Source organism: Manis javanica, chromosome 15 (assembly GCF_040802235.1).
Source record: "Manis javanica isolate MJ-LG chromosome 15, MJ_LKY, whole genome shotgun sequence".
Classification (NCBI taxonomy): domain Eukaryota; kingdom Metazoa; phylum Chordata; class Mammalia; order Pholidota; family Manidae; genus Manis; species Manis javanica.
This window is the reverse complement of record NC_133170.1, coordinates 61,405,020-61,428,057: the sequence shown is the minus strand read 5'-3', so window position 1 is coordinate 61,428,057 and position 23,038 is coordinate 61,405,020. Positions and strand designations below refer to the sequence as shown.

At 45.5% G+C, this 23,038-nt stretch overlaps 1 long non-coding RNA gene and 1 pseudogene across 2 annotated transcripts; both read right to left on the bottom strand.

The window, feature by feature from the left end:
- Positions 1 to 1,508: 1,508 nt before the first annotated feature.
- On the bottom strand, positions 1,509 to 2,649 carry LOC108395283 (translocating chain-associated membrane protein 1 pseudogene; annotated as a pseudogene).
- Positions 2,650 to 4,702: 2,053 nt separating this feature from the next.
- On the bottom strand, positions 4,703 to 12,925 carry LOC140846358 (uncharacterized). Of its 2 annotated transcripts, none has more exons than XR_012125373.1 (3): positions 12,551 to 12,925; positions 10,496 to 10,596; positions 4,703 to 8,124 (listed from the first exon to the last, which is right to left on the bottom strand). It is a non-coding gene; the product is annotated as an uncharacterized lncRNA (long non-coding RNA). The 2 variants fall into 2 exon arrangements; XR_012125372.1 differs by lacking the exon at positions 12,551 to 12,925 and adding an exon at positions 11,079 to 11,237.
- Between the last annotated feature and the right edge of the window lie 10,113 nt (positions 12,926 to 23,038).

Below are 23,038 nucleotides of genomic sequence, written 5' to 3'. Positions count from 1 at the left end.
GACCCCGAGCTAAAGGAGCCATCCCACGCCACCCATTTTATTTCTTCATAGCACCCACCACTGTCTGAAATTACCTTGTCTGTGTTTATCGCCAGCTATCCCCCACGAGAATAAAAGCTCCACCTGATAAGGGACATTCTCTTATTATCTATAGGGCCTGGCACTTCATCGCCATTGAATGAATATTTCTCAAATGCATACATGAATGTGTGAAGTTAGACAAGTTGAAACCATATAGTGAGCCCCTCAGATGCCATTCCTCTGCCAAAGTGAATTTTGCCCTTTTTAAGTACAAAAGCTATCCAAACAAACCCACACAATCAGGCTCAATTACCTGGAAATTTTAAATTTTCCAGAGCTAGTTACACTACCTGCCATAGAAACACTATCTGATTCACCGCAACTTATGAATCAGTGGCTATTTCCTTTCCTTTAACAAAAGACAGCTCCCATTCCTTCTTTAGGATGTGATCACTTCCACCACAGAGATTCAGATAAAAGAAAAAAAAAAGGCAGAAGGCAAATAGATTGTGTTTCCCCAAAGCAACACAAATCGTGGTAATAGGGGGGAATTTTTTTCTGTCATTAAAAAAATTTTTTTTGTCATTTAGTTACTAGTGTACTATTAGTAAAAACAAAACTGTATAGATTTAGATTGGAAGTGAGATTTCAAACTCCCCCTGGGTAGGAACTGAGGAAAGATGGAAGAAGGTGTTCTGTGTGGTGCTGGATGTCAGGGGTCACTAGGAATTGAAAGAGTACGAAAGAGAAGAGGCACTTTTCAGGAGTAACTTTATGGCCAGTGTATAAAGTCCATCTGAAACAATGACTAAATTTATCTGGCCCACAAAGAAAACAGGAGATTGCTGTGTGGCCACTACAGGGCTATGGTTGAAGAAATCCCACCCCACTCCACCCTACCCACCAGGCTGGCTGTCCCCTTCTAAGGGGCCACAGCATGAACGTCAACACTCAACTAGGAAAAACTGTCTTTCACTGAAAACCAGATTATCCTTAAGCTATGGCCCCTATGATTCCTGTGGCTAAGCATCTTTGTTTTTTTAAGACCAAAAACTAAATCAGGGTCTGCCTTTTCTAATCCAGGCTGTGTGGCATACATTCTCACAGGCTTACTACAGTTGCTCCTGGTGTTATTTGACTTTCCTTCCTATAGATCCCTCACCCATGCCCTCATGTCTTTCTTCGTCAATTTATTTTGTGCTTTTGTTTTATATACATTTCTAAACGCTTTATGAATTTTGTTTTTTAGACTCAAAGAGCACAAACTGCTTTTTCAGAACAGAAAAAATCTCTAGTGCTAAAAGACAAGAGTAGAAAGCAGATTCCTTTGGGGACATTAATCAGTTATATTATACTTCATTATAAAAATTTCTCTTTTGTATTACCAGAGAGTCTGCTGCAGGTGTTACTGTTCCCTTTACACCGTTTTCTGTTCCTTTCCAAGAAGACCTCCCTTTAGTCACTGTTGGTTTCTTCTTCACAGTTGGTGCCTGAAATGTAGAATGTTCTCTCCGCCTACAGAGCTGAAATTAATGAACTTCCACATCATGAAAGCTTAGGTAATGTGAACACATGTCAAAATAGCAATTCTAACAGCCAACACATTGAAGTTTCCAGTACTGAAATCCAGCGTCTGATTCTCTGCTCTGACAAGGCCAAAGCCAACTGTGAGTACTGAGAATTAGAGTCAGAAGTGTTCCGAAAACAAGCAGTATTGCCCACAGAGAAAACCCTTTCTGATACTTCTCATCACTAAAATAAAACAGGCAGGAAATGTGGAAAAAAATTTCAGCAAAATAATGCAGCACCAAAGAACAAGCCCTAGATGATTCAAGCTCAAAAAATAAGCTCTGGCAATGTGAAAGAGGTGAAGACCACTGTAGACAAGTGGACAAGGAATATCTTTTTTTGGTTTTCTGGAAGTAAGGTTCAGGAAAAGCATGAACCAGTAAGCTGTCATATGTAGAAAAACTTCATTTGAAATGTCATCAGGTTATGGGGATAAGCCCTCCACAAAATAGCTGGGTCTGAGATGTACATTTCAGATATTAGAATTAAGGTACCCCAAATACGAGAAAAAAGGTAGAACACACTACACTGACCAGATTCATTAAACTTGCTGTGTTTTGTTTTGGAGAAGTGCATTTGCCTGTTAATTTTATCCAGCACATACGCCTGAATTATGGCATGAATAATTATCTCCACTAGCATATAGAAGAAAACTGTAGCCAAGTCTTTGATACCATAGTAATAAGGGGACAATGATTCATTAGTTTGTTCTTTTGTTGCAGAGAGGGTAACAACATATTGAAGAGTCAGTAACAAAAATGATAGAAGCTCATGCTGTTAGTGGAACACGAGTACCAAGAGGAAAGCTGTTGTCACACAGGTGACAACATCCATGTAATTCTTCAGGATGAATTCGTGGCTCAGGACCCAGGGACTCTTGGAGCTCTTCTTGCGAATTGCCATGGTGAAGCTGCTGCATGTATCTACAGCTGCCAGCACCCCTTCTCTGCTCTTCCCAGCAGCACACCCAGGAGCTGCAGCCGCTGCCTCCTGCTGGCTGCACCTTACGGCCCCACCTCCATGGCTCACTGGGGCTTCACTTCCCATCCCACAGCCAGTATGTAGCCACCAAGGCAGCCCAGAAAAAACAAAAGGCTTTATGAACATTTCGGGAAACCCAATACCATTCCTCTGCTCAGCTCAGTCTCTCCCTGGGGATCCCCAGCCCAGCCACTGAAGAACAGCCTGGTCCTCACAGATCCACCTGGTACAGATGTCATACAGCCCTGCGTGGCTTTGCTCCTGCCCCTGCCCCCAGCTCAGAATGCTGTCACTCCTCACACACCACTATCCTGGGGCCACAACTATCCCCCATAAATCTCCCACACTGCACAAAGTCTGATGCAGCTACCTTACATCCTCCGGTGTCTTCCTTTGTATTCTGATGCAAATCCGAACTTAGTGTGGAGATCTGGCCTCAGTCAGCAAACACATCTCCACCGCCTTCCCTGTACTCCCAACTGCCCCAGGGTGCCTGCCTGCCTTTCTTGCCAGGTCCTTGTTGTTGAGCCTGCTAATTCCTCCCTGAGCCTAGACCCCTTCTTCCAGACATCTCAAACTTGGCCCCTTCAAGTCCCAGTTCATATGTCTGCCCCTAGGTGAGGCCATCCCTAACCCCAAGCTAAAGGAGCCATCCCATACCACCCATTTTATTTTGTCACAGTACCCACCACTGCCTGAAATTACCTTCTCTGTGTTTATTGCCAGCTCTCCCCTTCTAGAATGTAAGCTGCACCAGACAAGAGAAATTGTCCACGGCCCAGCACATTGTAGCCCAGAAATACATGAATATTTCTCCAAAGCACACATGAATGTGTGAAGTTAAAAGTTGAAACCATAGAGTATGCCCCCCAGAATCCAGTCCTCTGCCAAAGTGCATTTCCCCCTTTTTAAGTATAAAAGCCATCCAAACAAAACCCAGTCAGGTTTAGTTACCTGGAAATCTTAAGTTTTCCAGAGCTAGTTACACTACCTGCCATAGAAACACTATCTGATTCACCGCAACTTATGAATCAGTGGCTATTTCCTTTCCTTTGACAAAAGACAGCTCCCATTCCTTCTACAGGATGTGATCACTTCCACCACAGAAATCCAGATCAAAGAAAAAGCATAAGACAAATGGATCATGTTTCCCCAAAGTGAAATAGTGGTAATAGAGGAAAATTTTTATTTGTCATTTAGTTACTAGTGTACTATTAGTAAAAAACAAAACTAGATTTATAGCTATAGATTGGAAGGGAGATTTCAAACCCCTAGGTGGGAACTTTGAGGGAAGATGCAACAAGATGCTCTCTGTGGTGCTGGGATGTCAGGGGCACAAGGAATTGAAAGAGTACAAAAGAGAAGAGGCACTTTTCAGTAGTAGCTTTATGGTCGGTGTATAAAGTCCATCTGAAAGAATGACTATAAAATTTATCTGCCCCACAAAGAAAACAGGAGATTGCTGTGTGACCACTACAGGGCTGTGGCTGAAGAAATCCCACTCCACTCTATCCCACCCACCAGGCTAGCTGTCCCCTTCGAAGGGGCCACAGGAGGAATCTCCCTCAACACTCAACTAGCAAAAACTGTCTTTCACAGAAAACCAGCTTATCTTTAATCTATGGCTCCTATGATTCCTGTGGCTAAGCATCTTATTTTGTAAACTGAAAAGTAAATCGGGGTCTGCCTTTGCTAAACCAAGCTGTTTGGCATACATTCTCACAGGCTTACTACAGATGCTCCTGGTGTTATTTGACTTTCCTCCTTAGATCCCCTACCCATGCCCCCATGTCTTTTCTCATCAATCTCTTTTGTGCTTTGGTTTTACATTAATTTCTTAAGGGTTGATGAATTTTTAATTCTTTCTTTGGAATAGGGGAATTTACTAAATTCAACAGAAATATACTAAAAGTACAAGAAAGGCTATCTAGAGTATAAAAAACATTTGGACCAAAACTCCTATCACTTTAGTAACTTGTCACAACCTAAAGCTTCTAACATCTATGTACACAGTGGACCCTCTTGTGCATTTTGCCCAGTCTGGTCCAGCAATGAGAATGCCCATCCTGAACTGATTTACACATCTGCGTGCCTGTACATAATGAATTAAATTCTCAGGTCATGTAATAAAAAGTTCCACAAAATAAAATACTTTATTAAAAATTTACAGAGGGGCACACAGGAATATACTAAAAGAAACAGGAAACAAAAAGTCTATGGTCTATATTAAATATATCCATATCCTAGTGTACAAGTAGCTCAGGAATAGAGTGAACAGGAAGAAGGATACCAACAGGAAATCCTTAGCAACATGCCACCGATAAGACTCTCCTGTAAGACAATGAACTGAATAAAACAACACTCTTATTGGTTGATTTTTTATAATTATTAAGGTAGAAATAAGAAAAAACATTAACAGTGATCATTTCTAAGTGGCAATAACAGTAAGTTTTTTTAGAAAACAAGTGAAAGAAGCCAGACACAAAAGGCCACATATTGTATGATTCCACTGATAGGAAATGTCGAAAATAAAGAAATCCATACAAATGGAATGGAGATTTGTGGTTGCCAGGGGTCAGGGCAAGGGAAGAAAGGGTCTCCTTTTGCAGGGATGAAAATCTCTTAGAACTAGACACAGGTGATGACAGTTACATATGATGCATGTACTACATGCCAATAAACTAAATGGTTAATTTTACAGTATGTGAATCTTAGCTCAATTTATTATTTATTTTTTTATTATTTATTTTTCAATAAAGATTTTAATTTTTTTTATATCATTAATGTACAATTACTTGGATAACATTATGGTTACTAGACTCCCCCATTATCAAGTCTCCCCCCACATACCCCATTACAGTCACTGTCCATCAGCACAGTAAGATGCTATAGAATCACTGCTTGTCTTCTCTGTATTGTACTGCCTTCCCACGCACCCCCCTACATTATGTGTACTAATCATAATGCCCTGTTTTCCCCCTTATCCCTCCCTTCCCACCCATTCTCCCCAGTCCCTTTCCCTTTGGTAACTGTTAGTCCATTCTTGGGTTCTGTGAGTCTGCTGCTGTTTTGTTCCTTCAATTTTTTCTTTGTTCTTATACTCCACAGCTGAGGGAAATCATTTGATACTTGTCTTTCTCCACCTGGCTTATTTCAATGAGCAGAATACCCTCTAGCTCCGTCCATATTGTTGCAAATGGTACAATTTGTTTTCTTCTTATGGCTGAATAATATTCCATTGTATATATGTACCACATCTTTATCCATTCATCTACTGATGGACACTTAGGTTGCTTCCATTTCTTGGCTATAGTAAATAGTGCTGCAATAAACATAGGAGTGCATGTCTTTTCAAACTGGGCTGCTGCATTCTTAGGTTAAATTCCTAAGAGTGGAATTCCTGGGTCAAATGGTATTTCTATTTTGAGTTTTTTGAGGAACCTCCATACTGCTTTCCACAATGGTTGAACTAGTTTACATTCCCACCAGCAGTGTAGGAGGTTTCCCTTTCTCCACATCCTCGCCAACATTTGTTGTTCTTTGTCTTTTGGATGCTGGCCATCCTTACTGGTGTGAGGTGATACCTCATTGTGGTTTTAATTTGCATTTCCCTGATGATTATATTGCTGTAGAGCATCTTTTCATGTGTCTGTTAACTCAATTTTTTAAAAAGCTAATACATATGCTGTCCTAAGTAACACAAATGTTTGTAAAGAACCATCCTCAATGGGCAGTTAAAAACACATTTTAAATTGATCCAGTGGAAGTCATTTATATTCTCACGAGATGACTGTTTACCTGAACTCTCAGGTCTGTGTGCCTTTTTGAAACCAATGTAACCTGCCTCATGTAGCAACATTCCTTAGCTTCAGACCAGGAACCCGACCTTCTCCCCGGTACACTGCCATGTGGGTAAGGCACTAAAGATCTAAATTCACACGCAAGGTAACTGGTGCCTACTGCATGCACTGCCCACCCAGGGACACCTGCGGCAAGACAAAGTCCAAAGAAGAGGTAAGGCCTCTCTTCTAATTCTAAAATTGACACCGGCATCTTGGAAGGCTATGCTTTCCACAGCCTGTTTCTATTGCAGAGTCAGCATCAACAAGGGTGAGTTCACTGACCACTGACCGACTGGAGTAACATAGCTCGTCAATGTGCTACGCAAAGTCTTGGAGCCCCTGGTTGAGGAGTCATTATATTTAGTAGCTAATGAAAACAAAGAAAATTCCCTGCCCTGCTCCATTTGCTGCAACAGGATTATACTCCACTTCATTTTTCTCTCCCTCATCACAACCACATTTTTGTTCAAACCACGAATATGGAGTCATCTGAAGAGCAAAGCAAAATGGGGCAGACTCCCATGTTTTCTGCCCACAGGTACTTCTCCTAATTTTGATGTTAAAAAAATGACATTTCACATAAAACTCTGCAGCTCTAAAGTAGTTTTCAAAATTCTGGAATATTACATTCAATTCTGTAGTAACAGCTTCTTGGAAATTGGCCATCAATCTACCAGAAGTGAAGAATGATGGTTATCTCCATGGAAATTGATAATGTGTCTTTGGTTTTCCTAAGGAAGTTCACTCAGATTTAGCAAAGACAGTGGTTAATTCAAGAGGGGCTCCTTTGTTAAAAATCTGCAAACCAGAAATAGTAGAGTGAAGGGAACATCCACAGGAAAAACATAAAGTAACTTGGGATGAGATTTTAAGAGAAGTAGGAGCTAACTGAACAATACGATTAGAAAAATAAGGAAAGGCTCAAGCACAATAAGACTGGAGTTACTACCTGCAGCAGAGTAAAATATGCATCATCTACGCCCATAGCCGGATCTCCTCGTGTAGGACCCACAGCTGAGAAACCTTTTAGCTCACCAGGCAAATGGGCTTCCTGGGAAGCGAGTTGACTACAGGAACTGTAAATCAGTAGGAAAGATTGTTACTCATACTATCAGCATTTATCCACTAAAAACAATGCTTCCTTTAAACCCTTTTTTCCTTCTGGAATTACAAAAAGAATATTTATACTAAGGGCCACGGAATTGTACTCTGTGAAGTCGTGAATGTTTAATTCCGTGTTACGCAAATTTTACTTCAATGATAACAACAGTAGTAAGATGTGAAACAGTGGATGATAAAGGAAAGGAGAGTTCAAGTCCTCAGAAGCTCACCATTCTTTCCCCCAATCCAGGTACTCACTAGGAACCACTTGTGGTATCACTCCAGGGACTTTCCATGGGGCCAGTTCTTTCACCTACTTAACCCCAAATCAACTTACTCACTGCAATCTGGAATTGCATCTACAATTGACTCCTTAAAGCCTTGGGCCATTCAGGCGAGCGGCCTCACTGGGACACTCAAGCTGGCAGCACCTAGGACACTCACCCAAAGCTGTGGTAGAAGGCACCTGGGAAGCATGGCTTGGCAAATGAGGACTGAGCAGAGTCCATCCCGGGACTCCATGGAACCTCCAAGCATAGCAGAGCACATCAAGAGGACCAACACGGGCAAGACAGGACGCTCTGAGCGCTCTGAAAGCTGAGGTGCATTCCTTGAAAAAAACGCAAAGGAGAAGTGAGACGACAGAAGCTTTCTGTTGTGCCTCAATGATGGCCTCCTGACAAGTGTGACGAGCTCCAGTCTCTGGGGCCAGCAGGATGCCCCCAAGGGAGCATGGAACAGACACCGTCTCTGTCCCAGCTAAAAGTGATCAGTACTCCCAAGAAAGCAACACCGAGCTGCAATTGCTTTCCTCAATTCCCCACAAGACTCCAAGCCAAGAAATCCAGGCCTTTGTGGGAACCACACCTTTACTGGGGACATAAGATGTGTCCACAAAGGAACTAGGAAGAGAAGAAAAGAGAAGATGGAATAGGGCCCCTGTGGGCAATAAAGCAAGAATACACTTCTATTTTTCATTTTCACCATCGTTCAAATCCCTGGCCCAAAGACAGAGTTACAGCAAACCGTCCTTCATCCATGAGAATCCCGAAGGCCCTCACTCCATAACAACCTCACCCCATTAATGTTGTCAGCAAGTTACTGGATGCACACATTTATTTGTCCACTTCACAAAAGACAGAGACACCTCAAAGTTAAATACGCCCTGAACCCCTTGTTTATTGAAGGTAAAAACGGTTCATGATCTATCATTTCAAACGGGAACAAACCAAACTTAAAACCCGATGACATCTCCAGTGGAAAGTAGCAGTTATTTGAAGACATTGCTGATCCAGAACACCCAACAGTGCCTGTGGTTGGGACCGTGCGTGTGTCTACACTGCACAAAACACACATGAAACTGGTTCAAGACAGGGCACAGGGACACAGTCTCCAAGAAGGAAGAACAGGATACCATTTGGACGCTTCTGTTGAGAGCCCAACAGATTGATGATGTGTTGTGTTTTTCACATTCAATGGAATCATTATTAAAAGTGCAAGTTTTTAGTAGGAGAATTACAATATAAATGAAGACCCTAAACTTTCCTTGTGTTTTGTAAAACTAACCAAGACAGAATTCTGTAATGGGAGTGACTTCGGGCCTAGGACATATGCTTCGTTTGCATCTCTCATTCCTCCTCAATTGAAACTAAGGATTAAAGAGATATACAGGACCTGCAGTTAGGCAGTACTTTCTCAGATCTCACACCAAAAGCACAAGCAACCAACCAAAATGGATAAGCTTACCAAGTTAAACAACTTTTGGACTTCAAAGGCTCTCCAGAAGAAAGTGGACGACTTGCACAATGGGACGACTTTCTGGAAATCATGTATCTGAGAAGGGACTGGTGTCCAGAATGTAGAATGAGCTCTCACAACTGAACAACCAAAAGACACCCCATCGAAACGGGAAAAGGGTCTCAGTAGACATTGCTTCAGAGTAGACAGACAAACGGTCACTAAGCACACAAAAAGCTGTTCAACATCACTGACCACTAGAGAAACACAAATCAAAAGTACACTGAAATTCTACCTTACACCCTCTAGGACAGCCACAGTTAAAAAAATACCACCAGGAGAACTTTTGTTGAGGATACAGGAAACTGCAACCCTATACACTGCTGATGGGAAGGTAAAGCAGTGTGGCAACTTTGAAAAACTCTTCCTCAAAAGGTGAAACACAGGGGAAAGCAAGTCTACTCTGAGGTAATCTATCCAGGAGAAACAGAAACACAAGTCCAAACAAAAACTGGTATACAAATATTCACAGAAGCATTATTCCTTAGAGCCAATAAGAAAATAATCCCTATGTGCACCAGCTGATAAATGGATAGATTCAAGGTGGCATGGCCACACCATGCACTATGAGTCGGCCGTGAAAAGGAATGCAGTGCGGAGGCGTGCCAGAACATGGATGAATCTGGAAAACATTGTGCCGAATCACAGAAGTCAGACAAGAGACTGCAGGATCATTGGATTGTACTGTAGGATTCCACTCGAATGCCATGTCCAGGACAGGCAAATCTAGACAGACACAGCTGAGCATCAGTGGCCTGGGGATGAGGGGTGGGCATGGGAGTGAATGAAAATGAGCAGGAGGTTTCTTTGTGGGTGATGGAAATCTTCTATGATTCGATTGTCATAATGCTTGTACAACCCTACACATTTACTTTGTAACATCGAAAAAATGTTCTTTCCTTTCCTTTTCACATCTTGTCAAAGCTTCTAATAGGCTACTCAAACCATCCGTTCAGTATAGTACTCCCAATCATGACCTTTTCCAAAAAGATACATATTCTTCTTCCCTAAACTAGACAGACAAGGCTGGATAACAAAACTGAATTTGAAAACAATATGCAACGGGAAATACAATCTCAGTGTAGAAAGACCACCCATCATACAGCTGTCAATAGGGAACTGCAGGGGCCCCTCACGTGCTACTGCACCATCACTTTCGCACCCGATGATCCCTTAAGGTCCACCTGGTCACGGAGACAGCGAGTGTCCCAGGCCCCAGCTGTCACGTCACAAGGACCGGGACTGAGTGGCTGATGCACCTGGTCTGCAATTACAGCCCTTATCTCTGAAAAACACAAAGAAAAAAAGATGGTCAGCTATGAACAAAGCAACAAAAAGCATCACCACAGTCTTATCATGCAGGAGAAAGCAGGATCATTGTTTTATGGATCACTATGACCAACCCTCCACACTCAGGAGCCCCTGAAATGAAACACATGCATCAAACATAGCTGAGGCCTGTACCTACTAAGCCAACAAAAACCCACATGGAAGATAGTAGGCTAATTAGAACAGAACAAAGATGTCCCAGTTGGTCTGGAACAGATTTGAGGGACTCAGATTTACTGTATAGGAATAAGTATAACACAGTGACTGTACTTTTCAATCCCCTTTCATAACACAGACTGATATTAAGCATTTACTCCTTCAGATTCATCACCTCTTTCAGCAGCTGACATTGAAGCCATGGTGACATTTAGACAGCTTCTGTAAGGCACCCTTACAGCCATAAGATCTGACTGAACTATGCTACATGCTCAAACTTACAGCCTATCACAGTGTAAATCCACAGTTCCTTGTGCCACGGGAATTTCTTACATTCTTCCAGGGCTTCCAGGTTCAGGCAAAGATTTTTACCTGCAAGTGAGGAGGTGACCAGGACTCAGGTGAGCCCAAGGTCTCAGGAAGCAGACCCCAGGTGGACATGGCCCCTCCCAGCATCCAAGGCTGGGAGAAGAGGGCTCAGCCCGAAAGGGGACACAGAACAGGTATGGAGAGAACAGGCCACCTCCCAGCCAACAGGTCCCAGGAAGGGAGAGAGCCATGGGGACACCCCAAGTCACTGAGGGCCCCTGGGGACCCAGGCCTGCTCCCAAAGCTGACCTGAAGGGCCACACCCCACCCTGGAAGGCCTCTTGGCTGGGAGGAACTGTGCTGCCCTCAGGCCAGAACACTCGGACTTGATCCTTCTCAGGAGGGTTGCTGTTCCAAAAAGGCCTCTATCAAAAATACCACCCTCTCCCATAGACCTGGCCCCTGCCTGAGACCCCAGAAGCAGCACTTTGCAGTTGCAGTGGCTAGAATAACCCCCATGAGTGGTCAGGACACCAAGCGAATGTGGAATGGCCGCCCTGAGCAGCCAACTGTGCCAGGCAGGCAAAGACCAGCACAGGGGATTCATATTCTGCAACTAGGACATGGCTGACACCAGTTCCCCTGGCTGTAGGAAGCAGAAACTGTGGGTTGCTGAGCTGGGAGATGCAGATCTCCCAGGGCCCAGGATGGCAGCCCCCTACCTGTGATCTTTCCTGTGGGGAACTATTGCCTATGGCAACTGACTCTCGCAATGAAAGATGCCATGATCCTCAGCTGGCATCTCTGGGGTGTACACATGCTTTTCACACTCACCTGTAGACATGGAGAGAAAGGGGATCTTTAGCACCTTCCTTCTTAGAGGAAATATTCGAGACCAATGAAGGACAACTCTGGAACAGTTTGGCCACCCAGCAGAAGAGTGGGTTCCTGTGTGGGCTCCTAGCCTCCTGAAGGAGCCTCCCCAGATGGAGACCCTGGCTCCAGAGCTGGGGTGTCCATGCCCTTGGTGTTGGCTGTAGCTCCAAGGCAGCTGCTGGAGGAGGCCCTGCAGCTAAGGTGGACCATCCTCAGGCTCTGGGGCTGCCCTGGCTCCTGTACCAACAGCTGGCTCCTCCAAAGGTTCAGGAGCGGGATCCAGAGCCAGCACTAATTCCTGAGATGGGGCTGGAGCTGCAAGGGGACGAAAGGTCACCCCCAAGCCCACCTCCACATGTGCTATTCCAGACACAGAACCATTCTGGAGTCTTCCAGAGAGCCCAGGCCAGGAGCCCACCCAGGACATCTTCCTGGATGCATCCACCAGTGGCTGGTCTGAGGCCAGTCTTTGCTCTTGGTCCAACAGCAGCTGCTGGGGCTCCTCTCCATGCACCCAGCACCCCCACCCCTCCACAGGCACTCTCAGGCACCCACCCCGGATTTCTCACCATCCAATTCAGCCGCTGTGGGCTCCAGTTCTCCCAGGCTGGTTGGAGGAAGATGGACCTGGTGCTCTGGATCTGAGCCATCATCGTGGACACTGGCATAGACTAGGACCACAGTGTGCATGGGTGGCCTTCTCCGGGCATCTCTGGGCCTAGGTTCCACAGACCCCTCTGTGTCCTCACTTAGCCTGGGCCAGCACTGGCTTGCCTGGTAATGTACTGCACGGGCCTCTGACTGGGAGACCAGGAGTGGGTGTCCCTGGTTTTTCTGCCTTCCTCCAGGAGCTCTGCAAAGACAGGGACTGGCACAGGTCCACAGGCATCAGGGCCTTGCCGGCTCCACCTCGCTGCTTCTGCTGCTCCCAGATGTTGCAGTCAGGGACTGTGAAAATGAGAAACTGAGTCAGAATGACATTTTATGCAAAGGGCTTAGACTTCCTTGGAGACTAAGCACCGAGTCAGTGCTCCCCTGCACTTTTTATTAGGTTACAGCAAGCAAAAAGACAGGTAACAATCAATGATTATAGGATGAGTTTTTTCATCCAGCTAAACAATTACAGGCTAATTATTTCTTAAAGTTTCTCTTATGTTTCATCAAGTCATCTAGCCACGTGAGTCCCACGGTGTGTTCCTTATCTGGGTTTGCCTCGGAAAGGATGAGAACTGCTCATGACTTGCACCAGATTCCAAGACGCAACACATTGTTTTATTCTCTAAGATTAGTTTGGCTACAAATCATACTGTTATTTCTCTTAGATTAGTTACGACTGTAGATTAAGCTTAAGCAGGAACTAAATTACAGCAAGGTTAACTTCTGAGGCATCTACACACAGAGGTCAATGGCCTGTGTCAGCACAGACCTCCCTGGGGCTGAGAAGAGAGCACCTGCAGGGCTTGGGACAAACCTCTGGCAGGACACCCCAGCACTTCACAGCCCCATCCAGCCCACTGAGAACTGTGGGGTGGACAGGACGGGCCCACCAGGCTTCTGACCCATCAGCAGCTCCTGCTCAGGGCAGCTCACCCCACAGGAAAACCCAAAAAACACAAACACACGCACACACACACGTGTGCATGCACATGCAGGAGAGCACACGGAACCGCCCAGGAGGGATCAGAGTGATGGCCTGGCCTGAACTGGCCTAGACTAGGCCTCCCTGGGGTACCTTTGGCTCCCTCTAGGCACATGAACAGAGGCATCTGGACTGAGCGCTGATCCAACGTCAGAACCTTTTCCAAAGATTTTCCTTGGGGGCTTTCCGGAGGCCATGGCCTCAGGCCATGGGAACACAACACAGCATACTGCCTCTTCAAGCATCTCCCACCAAGTGAGCTGGGGACTGGGCTGTCCTAAGAACATAGTGCCTGGTTACCTGGGTTCCAAGTTGCATTGGGTTCCATCATCAGGGAAGTGAGGTCACTGCCTGGAGTCCCCATACCTAGGCTTCCTGCTCAGACAAACCCTTCTGAGAAATCCCTTGGCTGCCACCGGTCGCCTTCCATCCTGGGCCCCCTCCAGGCAGCCACACCAACATGACATCTCCACAGCCCCCGAAAAGCCTGGGTGCCACCAGCACCCCAACTGAGGACAGAAAGCTGGGTTCAGACCCAGTCCTCGTACCTGTGATGTGACCCTACAGGCAAGGCCTGTGCCTCTCAGGGCCTCCCCAGTGTCCCCATCTATACAGAGGGTCACTTCAGCACATCCTCTGAGAAGATCATCAGGTGGGCAGACCTATAAATGCCTGGAGTGCCTGCTGTCACATGTGGCTTGTGCATAGACTCAAAACTGGGAGGACCGCAGAGAGGGGTGGGGGGAGCCCAGAGTGCAACTCAAACGGGCCTGGGTCTGCTCGGAGACCCTGAGGTTACCTCCCCTCTTGTCTGTTCCCTATTCCCAAGAGAGGGCAGGGTGAAAGAACTGAAGCGCAGACGCAGTCCCCTCGGACACACACACACCTCCACAGACTCCACTGGATTCACACTCATATCTGAGTGGCTTCTCTCAGCGTGTGGGGAGCAGCTGCAGGTCAGTCTCCAGTGTCCCCTACCCCTGGTTCTCAGCCTTGTACCATCCCCCTCACTCCCCTTGATGGTGGATCGGCATTGTGCTGGGTTCTGAGGAAAAGCAAATGGTCAAGAGACTGCATGTCACCTCCAAGACTGATTATGTGCGTGGCTTCTGTCTGGTTCCCTTTCTCCTGAGTTCACTCTGCTTCTGTCTGTCTGTCTGTCTGTGGCTCCAGGGGCCACATGAGGGACCTAAGTAGCCATCTTGTCTCTGGTTCCACTTGTCCTTACATCCAGATCACTCCTGAGACCTGCTCACCCAACCAGAGCAATAACTCCAGACTCTTCTCAAGATGAGGACCCCAAGGCTTCCCCTAGGAGGGTCTTGTCCCTGGTCCCTGGACATGTGGCCCAGTGTTCTGATAGGTCCTACACTCCCAGGCACCTAGGACCTAAGTTAAACTTAATCCTAACCCTAAACTGAAACCCTACAACTAACCCCTAACTCTCAGCCTCTTCCTCACTCACACAAAACCGTAACCCTACAACTAACTCTAACAATAACCCTTACTCTAAATCCTAAACCTAACTCTAATGCAAACCAAAATTTCCTCCTAAACACAGCCCTGCACTTAAACCTAGCCCCAGCCCTAACCTTAACCCTCACTCTCACTCACAAGGAAATATAACCCTAAACCTAATGCTAACCCTCACCCTAAACACAAATCCTAAGTCTAACCCTAACAATAACTTCATCCTAAACCTAAACCTATACCTAACCTTAACACTAACACTGATCCTACCTGTACCCATACCTCCTCACTGTCACCCTTATCTTCACCCACACCCAAGCATAACACCAAACATAAACCTAACCCTAACCCTGACATGGAACCCTCAACCTAATGCAGGACATAATCATACCCATATCCTAACCTAATGCTAATAATAAGCTTATTCCTACCTCCACTCCTAACCCCTAACCCTCACCCTAATCCTTGCTCACACGGAACCATAAACTTAAACCTAATTGTAACTCTCATCCTCACACTAAAACCTAAAACCTAAACCTAACTAACCCTATCTGTAACTTCTGCCTAAGCACAACCTGGTACGTAAACCTAACCCTAAGCTTACACCTAACCCTAAGCCCCAACGCTAAACCTCACCTTCACCCACACCTAACCATGACTCTAAACCCAAACCTAGCTCTAACCCTAACATAAAAAACTAAACCTAACTCACAGAAACCGTATCATCACCCTACACTTAAACTTAAACCCAGCCCAAACCCTCACCTTCACCTTACCCATTAACCCTAAACACTCACTCTCACTTTCACACACCCCTAAGTGTAATCCAAATCCTAAACCTAACCCTAACCCTCACACTGAATCCTAGCCTGAACTCTAACCATAACCATATCCACTCCCTACACCTAATGCTATCATTAACACTAACCCTAACACTATACCTAACCTCTAACATTCACCCTCATCCACACTCTCATGGAAATGTAAGCCTAAGCTTAACCCTAACTCGAAGGCTAACCTTTAGTGTAAACTCTAATTGCAACACTAAACCTAATCATACCTTCATCCTAATCCTTCCTTATCCTACAACTAACCCTATTCCTAATCCTGACCCCCAAGCTAGGCCCAGAACCCTAACCCCTGAACCTGAAACCACAAAGCCCTCAACCAGAACCCAAACCCTTACATCTGAACCTGAATCCTAACGCTGAAGCCACCCTGTTGACTCTCACCCTGACCCCTGACGCGGGTCCTTAGGAATCCAAAGAATAACCATGTCCTGCTCAACCCCTGGTTGCATATGCTAAAGGACTGCAGCACAATCACCATTTGGTTCCTTAGAGCTACTTTTTAGGTGAATGGCTCTCCTGTTAATCCCACCTATATGCACATGATTTCCTTATGGGACACTGGTATCAATGGAAAGGAAATGTTTCCTTTCTAATGAATCTCTGTTCCTACAGCACTGGCCTAGAAGCCCAGTTCACTGAGCTGTTTTGTACTTGGGATTGTGGTTCTTTTAACCCTCATCCAAAACTAAACCCTCACCATAATCTGAACCACAACCCCTAAATACCACGCTAAAGCCTAAACCTAAATCTCACCACCAAAGGCTCCCCCTACACATAAAACTAACCCTGCATAACCCATAACCAAACTCCTAAACCCTCACCCTCACCTTCATCCACACCTATCCGTGAGGCTAAACCTAAACCAAACCTCAAACCTAACATTAAACTGAAAACCTAACTGAAACCATAACCCTATCCTCACCCTACACTGAACTCTAAACCGAACACTAACCCTCACCATGGCCATTCATCCTAATCCGTCTTTCTCACCGTCACCTTCACACACACCTAACCGTAATCCAAAACCAAAACCTATCCCCAACCTTAACTATGAACACTAAACCTAACTCTCGCCGTAACCATGTCCTCTCCCTACACCTAATGCTAATCCTAACCCCAGCCCTAATCATAAGTCTAGCCCCTGCTCCTCACCTTCACTCACATGGAACCATAACCATTAACTGAACTCTCACATTAACCCTCAGCCCAAACCCAAATCCTAACTCCAACCCACATTATAACTTTATACTAAACCTAAACCTACACCTAACCCAAACCCTACCCATACCCCCACCCACATCGTCACCCAAACCTCACCGCAACCCTAAACCTAAATCTCGCACTAAGCCTAATGTTAAACTAGAATACTAACTGTAATCATAACCGTATCCACTCCCTACACCTAACCCTAAACCTAACACTAACCATAACCCTGCTTAGTCACCCTCACCTTTACCCACACCTAATCTTAAGCCTAAACCTAAAACTAACTCTAAGCTTAACATTAAACCCGAATCCTAACAACTCAAACCATAATCATATCCTCATCCTGCATTGAACCCTAAACCTAACCCTTACCCTGGCTACCTGACATAAGCCCTCATCCTCATCGTAACCTTCACCCACACCTAACGGTAACCCAAAACCTAAAGCATACCCAAACCCTAACACTGAATCTTAAACCGAGCCCCCGCCATAACCACATCCTCACCATATACCAAACGTGAATCCTAATGCCCACCCTAACCATAAGTCTATCCCCTAACCCTAACCCTCACCATCATTCACACAGAACCATAACCTCAGCCTAAACCCAAATCCTTACACTATCCCACACCATAAGTTCATGCTAAACCTAGCCCTACACTGAACTCTAACCCTAACCCTACCCATACCCCTCTACTCCCTTACCCTCACCCTCATCGGCACCCACACCTCACTGTAACAATAACTGTAAATCTTGCCATAACCCTAACATTAAACCTCAAGCTTTAGCCTCATTATAACTCTATCCTCACCCCACCTAACCCTAAATCTAACTTTAACCCTAACCTTGGCCACTCACCCTACCCCCTCACTCTCACCCACACACACCTACTGTAATCCTAAACCTAACTACAATCCTAACACTGAACCCTAAACCTAACTCTCACTGTAACCATATCCTCACCCTATACCTGTAGATCCTCACTTTCATTTTTTAGATAAATAGTAGAAACGTTGAAAAAAAATATAAACCTAGCAATATGATGACCCCTGTAGGGTGAGACTATGACTTCTTTCCTCTCCACTTGTCTCTATATATTTTCTGATCTTTCTAAAATCAACAAGGTTTGCTTCAGCAAAAAGAATTTGTTAAGTTATTACAATAAACTTACCCAATATAGGCTCTAGTTCTTCATGCCTCTTCTTCTTACCAACAAATTTTCTTTGGAAAGAACACATCTTCTGGTTTAACTGAAAAAAGGATGACACATTTGCTTTGAATTTTCTAAAATTTCAAAGATTTGTTTTGAAAAATAAAATTAAGAGCCAAGGGTTTGGGGAAAAGCCAAGTGTAAGAGCCTCTTACATTACTGAATGGAGTATAAAGTGACCCACCTTTTCTGGAAAGCAATGTGTCAAGTGTAACCAAATAAGCCTGAAACATTGCCTTTCCCCAGAAACACCCTGCAAAGAAAGTTAACCTAAGCAAAAATCTATGGATATGGACAATTTACCTAAGCACAGAGAAAATGATTCACAATAGAAAAGCGACTAGAGAAATGAGAGTTCCTCCCCAAGCCATCAACTACTAACCCTCCAGAACAGGAGCACACTCCTGACACACTGGCAGGCACAGAGCAGGCTCACAACAGGACGCCAGGAGGGGAGGGGCAGGCACAAAAGCTTCATGCTTTACACGTGAAAAAGAAGAAAGATATTTTCTGTGGGGTTGTGGTTGCAATTACATAAAATACCTAAGTTTGTACATTTTAAAATATCGTGAGAAAATAAGGTTTGAGTCACCAATATTAACTAAACAGGCAAAGTGGTTATTTCTAGGGATCGGGATCATGCAATTTATTATTTCACTCTTATGTCTTCCAAACTTCCCACTCTGGACCTTATTATTTTCACCATAAAAAACAATGACAGTGATCATTCATGGTAAAAGGAATTTAGGGCAAGAATTCTACCTTTGCTCCATCTAGCATTTGTGCTAGACACTCTAAAAACACACAAGTAGGTAACAGACAACAGCTTAGCTTGAAACTGATCAGACAACCTGAGAAGTGTCCACTGCAAAGAAGCAGTTCTTGTTTACTTTTCGAATCTTTTTTTTAGAGAATTAACGAGAAAGAACTTGAGTTTCACTGCCATTTGTCACATTTGTATTAATTTCTGGAAGTCATACTCATCTAAAGCAACCACTTTCAAACTCTCAGTAATTCACATACAGTCTCTCTCAGACGACTCAAGGCCAAGAGGAATCTATGCATCAAAAGGTGTCTACAAATGACCCTGTTACTCTGTCTCCATCTCTGCTCTTCAGTATCAAACACTGGTCACCTATATATAGTGACCAGTAGTCTAGGAAGAAGCAATTTGTGGCAATGAGACAAATGTGGGTGGTTTGACATACACCACCATCACCACTTTACATGTTTCTGTTTCCTTGTTAGGGAGGCAACCATCACTCTAATTCCAGGCTAATGATATCCTTATTTGCAGTTTCCTTCCCACATTCCCCTTAACTGCGGGCGACCAGAGTATGGAAGCAGATGATCCTTCTTCTGACACGCTATCAGGTCAACGGTGGCCTAACGCTGCAACATAGCACAGGTATCACTCCCCTCACTTCATCCCACCGTGTAGGCATTTTGCTGTCTCATTAGAAGAATGGTGAGGGCAGTACAGTAAGATATTTTGAGACAGAGAGAACACATTCACGTAACCTTTACTATAGTCTATTGCTACAAATGCTCTATTTTATTATTGTTGTGAATCTCTAACTCTGCCTAATTTATAAATTAACCTTTATATTATAGGTAAGTGTGTACAGGAGAAGCATAGCATATATAGGGTTGGGTACTATCTACAGTTTCAGGCATCCACTGGGAGTCTCAGAACATTATGTCCTGCGATTAAGGGGGACTAATGTACATTTCAGTGTAGATTCCTTTTAAGACTAACACTTAATCTAGAAAACCCAGCAGACCCTACTGATACCCACACCAGTGATCTGCCCACTCCAGCAGCTCAAGGACCAAAGGTGAATGCTGTTCTTGGGCGGCAGACCGCTACAAGTGAGAGGAACTGTTCCTTCCTGAGTCCTACGGGTTTGGTGATAACCTTTCTTTTCCAGGTCTTGCCACTGACTGTCACTACAGAAACCCCTGGCCTGCTTCCTTCACCTTAGAAAGAAAAGGGAAAAAATCACCCAGCCTATGCAGGCCAGAAACACAGGCTTCAGCGATCCCATCCGGTGCACCCAAAGTCAGTAAGAAAGCCCAGGAGAGCAGAAGAGTCAGATGGGACGCAGCCTTATGTGCACAGGCACGCCTGCTGCTTGGCTGGAAACCCAGAGACACACACACTCCTGTGAGCCCAAAAAGTTTGGCACCACCCAAGAGGAGTTCACTGTAGCATTTTCGTTATATTTGCTTGCTGGAAAACGATGAGCTGCACTTTTCTGTCTTTACCTGACTTTCGGTTAAACCTAGGTTGGATACACGTTGACCTGACGGTGTATCAGAAGTAGGATCATCTGCTTCCTAACTGTGGTCGCCAGGTGGTAAGGGGAATGCGGGAAGGAAACCACGAATAAGGCCTGGTGGGATGGGTCTCGCCCAGGCCTGGGTCTCCCGAGCGTCCGAGGCACTGTCCATGGCTGAGGACGGCAGCCGCGGGAGGCCCTGGCCTCCCCCGAGGAAGTGGGCGGTGCGCCCCGCCCGGAGCCCGGAAGCAGGCCCAGGGCGGAGTCTCGCGGACGGCACTCGCGTCTTGGGACGGCCCAGGAGCTTCTTGCCCAGAGCGCTGAGGCCCTCGGAGGCCATGTGGGCCCGGAGGAAGGGCTGCGTCAGACACAGGGTCTCGCTGGTACACGGACCCCATGGCGGGCCGCGGCTCAAGGCCCCGCGAGCCCGCGAGGACGGGCCCTGGACTCCGGTGCCGCGGCCCCGCACCCCCGCACCCTGTGGCTGTGCGTTGCAGGTGCCGCCCGGGTCCAGCCACCAAGACCAACTGCAGCCGCAGGTAAAGCGGCGCGCTAGGCCGTGTAGTCGCCGCAGTCTAAGGCGGTTCCGGTTCCGCCTCTGCGCTCGCCTGCTCCCCTCGGCCGACCATTGGGCACCCGGATCAAGGGGGAGGAGCGGCGGGGCCCACAGGCGCTCCCCCGATGGCGTCTGGCTAGAGTTACCTCCTGCACTAGTGATTGGAGCTTATTAAAAAGTTTTATTGCGCTCACTGCAAAGTTCACCCGCCTGGATAGGATAGTTCTGATTTTCGGTTAAGGTAGAGCTGTGGCTGCCGTCATCACGCCGGGTTTTAGAACACTGCCGTCAACCCGGTAGCATCCTGCTGCTGGTCGCTCCCGGCCGGTCCCCAGCCCCGCCACCGCAGGTCAGCGTGGTCGCCACGGGTCCGCTCTCCCCGGACGTCTCACTGCCTGGCGTGGTTTTAATCTGCCGCTGCCTTCCTCTAGAGTGCTGTCCCCGCTCGTGCTCGAGGGTGGTGGGGGCTCTTCTGTCCCCTTAAGATTGCCCACCCCACAGAATGACTGGTGCAGCTACTTTACATCCTCTGCCTTACCCCACTGCGTTCCATTAAAAATTCGAAGTTGTTGTGTTCAGCAGGACTCTGGGATCTGGCCTCAGTATCCCAACCCATCTCCACCATCTACCCTGCGTTCCCATTGACCCCAGCGCACCTACCTGTCTTCTCTTCCCAGATCGCTGCGCTTCAATCTGCTTATTCCTCCCTCAGCCTAGACCCCTTCTTCCAAACTTTCTCAAATTTGGTCCCTTCACGTCCCAGCTCCTATGTCTGCGCCTCGGAGAGGCCGTGCCTGACCTCGAAGTAAAGTAGCCCTCACACCCCACTCGTTTTTTTTTTTCTTTATAGCACCCACCAATGTCTAAAATTACCTTGTTTTGTTTATTCCCAGCTTCTGCTACTAGAATGTTAGCTCCACTAGACAAGGGACATTTGTTCAGGGCCCCAGCCCCTCATAGCCACTCGAATGAATTTTTCTCCAATCTCTACATGAATGTGTCAAGTTAAACAAGTTGAAACCATAGAGTATGCCCCTCAGATGTCATTCCTCTGCCAAAGTGAATTTTTTCCCTTCTTAAGTTCTAACAAAGCCCACACAGTCAGGCTCAATTACCTGGAAATGTTAAATCTTCCAGAGCTAGTTACACTACCTGCCATAGAAACAGTTTCTCATTCACTGCAATTTATAAATTAGTGGCTATTTCCTTTCCTTTGACAAAAGACAGCTTCCATTCCTTTTATAGGATGCGATCACACTTCTAAATGGATATAGTGCTTCTCACTTTTAAAAATAGCTTTATCTATGTATAATTAGCACACTATAAAATTCTCCAATTTAAAGCTTATAATCTGGTTTTTAGAATGTATATAGATGGTGCAACCATCAACATAATTTAATTTTAGAACATATTTATCACTCCAAAAGGAAACCTGTGCTGCCAGTCACTCCCCATTCTCCCTCTAAGCTTCTTCTAACCTAGCTTTCTGTCTCTGTGGATTTTCCTATTTTGGGCCCTGAATATAGACATACAGTCTGTCACCTTTTGTGACTAGTTTTGTTCATTTAGCATAATGTTCTAAAATTTCATCCTTACTGTTGCACATATCAATACTGCTTTCCTTTTATTGCTGAATATAGTCCCTTATATGGTTGTACCACATTTTACTTATCCAGTCGTCAGCTGATGGACATTTAGATTTCCACCTGTTGGATGAATAATGTGGCTGTGAACATCCATGTACAAGTTTTTGTGGGGGTATATATTTTCATATTCCTTGTAACTATATGTATGTAAGAGTGGAATTGCTGGGTCATATAGTAACTCTATATTCAGCATTTT